This window comes from Octopus bimaculoides, chromosome 10 (genome assembly GCF_001194135.2).
Source record: "Octopus bimaculoides isolate UCB-OBI-ISO-001 chromosome 10, ASM119413v2, whole genome shotgun sequence".
NCBI classification, from domain to species: domain Eukaryota; kingdom Metazoa; phylum Mollusca; class Cephalopoda; order Octopoda; family Octopodidae; genus Octopus; species Octopus bimaculoides.
The window spans coordinates 8,070,560-8,078,451 of record NC_068990.1 but is presented as its reverse complement, the minus strand read 5'-3'; the positions used below and the strand labels follow the sequence as shown (position 1 = coordinate 8,078,451).

The window sequence follows — 7,892 nt, the reverse complement described above, 5'->3', positions numbered from 1 at the left end:
ATCCTTGTACGTATGCATGTACGCTTTTCTCTGTATGCCTGAACGTTTATGTCTCCGTATGTGTGTATGTGTGCTTATGTAAATGTATGTTTCCGCGTGCATGGTTAGCTAACCATGAATACCATGGGCACATAAAAGTCGTATACACATATACATGAAAGGATGCATACATATCTACATAGATATGTTATATGTATATATGTATGTGTGTATGTATATATCTATATACACATATAAATGTATATATGTATATATATATGTATAAATATATGTATATATAGGTATATATATGTATATATGTAGGTATATAAACATATATATATATATACATATATGCGTATAAAAGCTAAACTTATTTCTACGAACTTCAGTGATCCATGATGTTATTGTTTCAAATCTCTTCGATGAATGTTCATTCCCTAAGACCTAATCTAACAACCTAATTTATTACCAATGTTTTATATCTTTTTTTTCTTTTTTCTACTTATTTTTCTCAAATGTGGAGATATGAATAACAATGTGTTTGACATAGACGATAAATGTATGAAACATGTCAACGAATATTCATTATTTGGAAAAAATATTCTCCGGCATTTTGTTTTGGAGAAGATTTGAATATAAATGAATGTACCAAACATTGAAATAAAATATTTAGAGTAAGCTTTGAAATTTAGAAGATCAGGGGTGCAAATATATTTTAAAATATTCTGGTTTGCATAATGATGTTAAATCACAACAAGTGTAGTCACCAATCCAAAAAAAAATTATATAACATTGAATTGAAAAATAAAGATTAAATAAAAAATACATCGTTATTGTTTTTGTGTTTATTATTATTGCTGTTGTTGTTGTTATGAGGAAAATTATTATCGTATTCACCGTGGTCGTCGTTATTATTGCCGGTAAATAAGTGGATACTTCCACGCTTTATTCAACGACAATTGCTTTATTTTCTTTTTTGCAAACAGATTCTGGTTATTTGTGTGAAAATTATATGGTTTCAGGCGGAAATATACGGTTTGTCTTAGATTTTAATACATTTTCATCAATATTATTTTCAATAATTTCTTTTACAGTTGCTCTAAATATGGAGTTGCCTTCAGGTACCGATGCACATATACACCGAAAAGATATATGAAAAATTTGAATACAAAAGCAAGAGTTTATTAAACAGAAAAATCACGGCAATTGGTTGATCAGTTGAGTGGAGAGAATTTTGACAGAAAGTTGAGTGGACAGAAATCTTTCCCAGTAAGAGCTTATCATAGACAAATGTGTAGCATCAACGCATAGCTCTGTGGAGAATTTTGGGAAGAGGAAGAGGGAGAGGTGGAAAATGGTAGTGAAGAGACTTAAAATTGAAGAAAGGCAGAAAAATACCAAAACCCCGGGCCAAAATCAAACTAGTTTCACTAGGAGAGATATCCGCTAAATCAAATTTATTCTATAAACCTCTCATATATATCTGATAGGTCTCTTCCAACCCGCAGCTGTTGCTTCAAATAAGATTAAAGCCCTTATAGGATGATTCACAGGGATACTGAAGATATGTCCGTACCAGCGCATTAAACGGATAGCCATGAGATGGTGGGCTGCTGGTTGATGCTTGCGTGCCCGCAGTACTTTCATATGGTCATCTACCAAAATAAGATGCTTATAGAAATTATGTCACAATTTTAATTAAATATTGAGTCATTATTTATACAACAATTAATTTTTTTTTAACAATGTAAACTATTAGAAATTACAAAGCGATATTTTAGATTTATAGCAATATAGTTTATATAATAATTCACAATTTTATAAAAAATTAAAAAATTGTTTTATAATATAATCGTTATAATATTTATCAAAAATTCATTAAATCTTCCTTTTATCCTGCAAATTGGAAGAATTGTGAGTTGCTAGTACCCGATTATATTCTTTGAAGGTATCAGAATTTATTACTGACAACCTGAAGTTTCTATCGTCTGCTTATAAAAATGGTTGCATTTTATTGGTCTTTATGTTAAAGCACTTTACAGGAATATTGTGAAAATATATATACATGCACAAAATAAATTTATGTATGTTTATCGATGCACGTATGTCTGTGTACGCGTGTACCTATGCTAGTCTTTCCCTAAGCTGGTACAGGCAAAAAATTATTTGTCTTGATGCAAGAAATGCTCTTGATGATTGTACGCAACATCAAACGTACTAACGCATACTGCGATATAAATAAAATTGAAATTTAAAGAACTAAATATATATTGAAATTCTTTAAAATGATTATATACAAAAATTGAAATCAATTCAATGTAGTTAAACTGAACTGTTATACATTAAATTGGTTGAAAAGTCAATTTTCTTCGTGCCAAAGGCGTAGCAGATTTCTGATAATAATTCATAGGATTTAAAATATACCAGCACACATGATGCAGAATATTACATCATTTTAGGATTATATTTGAATTCGCATTTTGACTGGGATAAATGATACACTTATGTATAATACGTGTAATAGACTAAAATATATCGATTTTGTATAAAATTTTCGAATATAAAATTATTTTGGGAGGGTTTCCATAATTACCAAACGTCTAGGGGCTTTCGCATTCGACATGAATATTATATTGAAACAAATATTAGGAATAATATAAACATTGCTAAAAAGATGAAATAAAGTAAGAAATATCTAAAACTGTTCAACACGAAGACATGAAATTGCAGGAAAAGAAATATAAAAGAAGTAGGTATTGCATTTAAATATTGAATTAAATTATTTTAGATATGCGCAAAAATTTACATAATAAATATATCCTCTCTGAAATGATTTACGGAATCAACAACTCATGATAAATTTCTATTTTTTAACTACTGACAAACTGAAGATTAAGAAGGTTACGTATATGGAAGTTGAACTGAGACATTACTTTCATCAACACTATAATACCAGTGAATGTCAATATATAAGGTCTATGATTAATTGCAGCAGGTTAACGAATGCAGTTTCTATCACTCTCAGCGTCCGAAATTATAATGACACCAATGTCGCAATTAACAAATGAAAACAATAGTTTTAAATATTGGCATATTAAATGAAAAATAATTTATCAGCTATAAGAAGCGTGCTATCAACTACAGTATTCCTAAGAGTTTTGCTTTATAACTTACTTTCTGTTTCCTTATACATTAACACACCAATAACGTGCGTCTTACGCAGATAACACTACTTTACATTCTTCCTATATACCCACCAAACATGCGTCATCCACTCTCAACATTGACACCACACACCAAACCTGCATGTAAAGAAAGCTCGAAGCACGACTATCTTCAATGGTGGTATAGCAGTATTGCCTATTGCCATAGTGAAAACAAAACTCAAAAGCTATTTATATCAAGCAAATGTCAACGTTGCAAATCCGATATATACCTGAGCAACGCAGAAATACGACCAACGAAATTTGAGCGAATGTATCAATTCATTATTGCTTACGATATCTCCCGACAGAAGAACTTTCTTGACATAGACAAGATTATATCCTTGCAACTAGCTCTTCAGTTCAGTGTTAGATGGGAGTCCATTCTCTGAGAGTGGGCTAAACTGAACAACTCTGGTGAACCTCATGTGACACCCGTGCTGGATTGTGACTCTAATAGTGTTGCGTTCCTGATATACTTGTCTCATCTCCTTTCATCTCTGTTCTTGTGACCAAGTAAGATGTGTACTCACACACACACACACACACACACACACACACACACACACACACACACATATATATATATATATATACACACACATATATACGTATACATATACATATTGTGTATGCGCGTGTGTGTACGTGTGTGTGTGCTTCTGAGTGTATGCGTGCGTGTGAGTACGTGTGTGAGTATGTTTGTCCGTGTACGTGTGCCGTTTACTACAGGTATACAAGTTTTGCACGACAATAAATTCAAAACAATGATTTCACCGTATGTACATATAGATGCAACAACGATATTTGAATCAGTTTGACATTTATGCCATTTCACTCGAAAATTCTGTAATTTGTTTGTATTTGGTGTCACCAAACAGCCGCTAAATTTACAAGTGATGGTTGAATGACCTTTAGTGTAAGACGTGGGGAAGCACTAAAAATAGAAACAGTTTCACATCTTGCAAAAAACATTTGTCACACTTCTCAATTTAGTCAGACTACTAAAATACATAATTTTACAAACCGCGGAAGACAATTTACACGGTAAACACATTAAAAAAAATTTTCTGTTTGATATACAATGTCCAGAATGAATATATTTCAATGATTTCTGTCGTTGCTATCGTGAACTAATTAAAACTTCTAGATTTACGAATGTTATCGTCTATCGTATTCAAGTTTTCTTTACACAGAAAGACTACACATATGCACTCACAAGCACTCGTCGATGTTGCTGGTATTGGTTTTGTTGTTGCTGTCATCACTTTTGCTCACGTTGTTGTTGTTATTGTTGTTGATATCGGTACTGCCACTGCTGCTGCTTTAGTTTTAGTCGTTGCTGCTGCTCTCACTACTACTACTACTACTACTACTACTACTACTACTACTACTACTACTACTACTACTACTACTACTACTACTACTGCGGCTGTTGTCGATGTTGCAGCTGCTGCTCTTGTCATTTCTACCGCTGTTAGTATTTCTGCTGCTATTCTTTGTTGTACTATGTACCATGACAGTCTTGTTCATCTCCTCCTCCCCTCCCTTCTATTGTTGCCCGTGGCAGAGGGAAGGGGAGGGAAGTTTTCATCTCTTACCATATTGGTAGGAGGGTTTGCAGAAAACAGAGGTGAAATCATTAATAAACCACAGGGAAGGAATAGTGATAGCTTGCTCGATGAGAGACATATTGATGGTTTGGAAGAAGACAATAAAACTAATGGTGACGTGACAGATGGGCAAAAGGCAATCTACGACAGAATGAAGGCAAGGCTACAGGAGAACGATAGCGATATTCTTTGCAGCCTTAAAAAGGTTGATCGGTGGAAAGTGTGAATGAAATTCTGAAATACATCAGAACAAAAAACATCACAGAAACAAATAATTTGATTAAGACTGCAAGTATTGTTGTAGCAGAAAATGTGGGTGTTGATGTCGAGAAAATGAAATGTAAATGGGAGTGACAAAAGAAAACATCCATGGTGGAAAAGAAGAATACAGGTGGGGTTAGATATGATCTCAAAGGACATTTCTATGTTAGACCAAAAAGAAAAGGGAGAGCTTAAAAGCGAACAAAAATACAGGGCACTGAACAAGAAGTATAATATTGAAAGAAAAGGGCTGTAAGTTGTAATAGAAGACCTGAAACAACACTGCGTTGCAAGAAAGCAAAGATGGTAAGATACGACCAAAAATGAAGGATCACCAACAAAATAGGTTATTCAGAGTAGAACAGAAGAGATAAAGAAATAAATGGAGAGTGTACAGATGAAAAGTTGGTGCCAGATAACATTGAAAGTCAAAGGTTTTTGAGTGACATCTGGAGCAAAGAATGGTGCAAGAACTGAAACAAACAGTAGTCTGTCCAAAACTTCTTCCAGTTTCCGCCTACCAAATCTCCTCACAAAGATTTGGTTGTCCCACGGCTATAGTAGCAGACACGTGCCCAAGGTGCCACGCAGTGGAACTGAACCCAGAGCCATGTCGTTAGTAAGTAAGCTACTGGCCACACAGCCACGCCTGCGCCTATGCCACATAACTACGCATCGGCAAAGAGATGGGCAACTGGAAGGCCCCGAGAGCAGATGGAGGTACAGGCTACTGGAGCAAAAGATTTGGTGAATGCCATGCACGAATAGCTGCACAACTTAACACCTTGTTAAATGCCGACCAAGTAACACCAGAGTGGTTCTCAATGGGTAGGACAGTGATGTGCTTGAAAAACATAGGAAAAGTCAATACGGTAGATAATTACAGGCTGATATCCTGCTTACTACTTATGCGGAAATTATTGACTGGAATAGTCGCATAGTCAATGTCCGGACATTTGGAAAAAATGGAATCCTGCCACATGAGCAGAAGGGTTGCAAGCATAAGTGCATACGTACCGAGGATCAGCACTTACAGGGGTTGGACAAAATAATAGAAACACCTTAAAATTTCAAACAAATTTATTTTAATATGGGGTAAGATCTCCTTTAGCAGTAATTACAGTTTGAATTCTACGAGGTATGGACTCGTACAAAGTTTGAATTGTTTCCAAATGATTTTTTGTCTATTCTTCAGCTAAAACAGTCTCCAGTTCTTGTAGTGATGATGGTGTAGGATATCGACTCCTTACTTGCTTTTCTAAAATGCACCATAAATGTTCAATAATATTGAGATCTGGAGACTGTGGTGGCCAGATAAGATGTTCAACTTCACTAGAGTGTTCCCCGTGCCATTCAGTAACAACTTTAGCTGTGGGAATTGGTGCATTATCATCCTGAAAGATTGAGTTTCCGAATGAATTTGATTTGATAAAATGCTTAAATAGTCTTGACTATTAATTCAGCCATCAAATGAAACCATTGGGCCGGCGGATTTCCAAGATATAGCCCCACCGATCATCACAGATCCTCCTCCGTGTTTAATAGTTAGAAGAAGGCAGTCTGGGTCAAATGCTTCTTTTGGCTGTCTCCACACGTATACTCGGCCGGTGGTCGGAAATAAGGTAAAGGATGACTCGTTAGAGAAAATAAAATTCTTCCACTGCTCTAGGGACCAATTTTGTAGGTTTTTACGAAACGCTTTGCTACGTTTGTTTTTGAAAGTAGTGGTTTTCTGATTGCAGCCATCCCGTGAAATCCGGCTTTGTGCAGCTCCTACCGAATAGGTTTTGTGGAAACTGGGTTATCTAGGTGGTCATTAAGCTCTCCGAACTGTTTGTTTAGAAGGAAATATTTCCTGGGTGTGCTAGAAATTTCAATGTCTTTCAACAAGCGTTATTGTCACAAATGGTTTTTGGTCCGTCCATATCATTATAGTTTTGTAATAATTTAAGTATTTATACTATACAATACTCTCTATACTTATTCCCTACATCTTAAACGGTCACTCCCATATGAATAATGTATACATTCACAAAGAAATGTGAGAAATTGAAATATACATATGTAAACGTAAACACCAAACACACTCACCACCCATAAAAACGCCACACTCCCACATACATAAAGGTATACATAATACATACATCAGATTCAATGACCTCGCCAATTGTCCATCTAAACTAAAACATATTGATGTTTGCAATAGACACCCAATACTCACTACTGTTTGGTTATTCAATATTAACAGTTATTGACCGATATTTGGCAGAAACCTCCAGTTATGAGGTTAAAAACTTTAAGTTCTATTATTTTGTTGCCATGGGTATTTTACGTAAAACTAAATAGCTCGAGAATTTGTTTCAAGTAATACATTTTGTCAGTATATTTAATATGCTTTGGCGTATAACCAACAAGTATTGATTTTTCGTCTAACGCTTTCTCCAAAATTACGGAATTTCTAGCTATGCATTTGATAGCAAAATAGTCGAGACAATGCAATTTTGCAATACAAGGAAATCGTCAGATCACTTAATATTAGACGTATATAAAAAGTATTCATTTAGGTTATTTTCTACCAAATTACCAAGTAGTATTCAAATGATTAGGAATACCGTTATATAAACACTAATGAGACACATTTGAGTTTAACAATTCGGGGAAATTGACGAGCATATGTATAAATAGCGAACTATTTTATCCGATAATTTTTTTCTCTCTCTTTTTCTGTTTCTCTTTCTTGCTCTCACGCTCTCTCTTTCTCTCACTGTCTCTCTCTCTCTCACTCTCTCTCTCTCTCTCTCTCTCTCTCTCTCTCTCTCTCTCTCTCTCTCTC

The 7,892-nt window shown here is 34.7% G+C and overlaps 1 long non-coding RNA gene across 3 annotated transcripts in view; it reads right to left on the bottom strand.

Annotated features, from left to right (window-relative positions):
- Positions 1-805: 805 nt before the first annotated feature.
- The window catches only part of LOC128248873 (uncharacterized), a 43,418-nt gene continuing 36,331 nt past the window's right edge, over positions 806-7,892 (bottom strand). For 2 of the 3 annotated variants that reach the window (XR_008265002.1, XR_008265004.1), the window contains exon 6: positions 806-1,637. This is a non-coding gene — a long non-coding RNA (uncharacterized LOC128248873). Of the gene's footprint in view, positions 1,654-7,892 lie in introns of all 3 variants that reach the window. The other variant, XR_008265005.1, reaches the window with a different exon arrangement.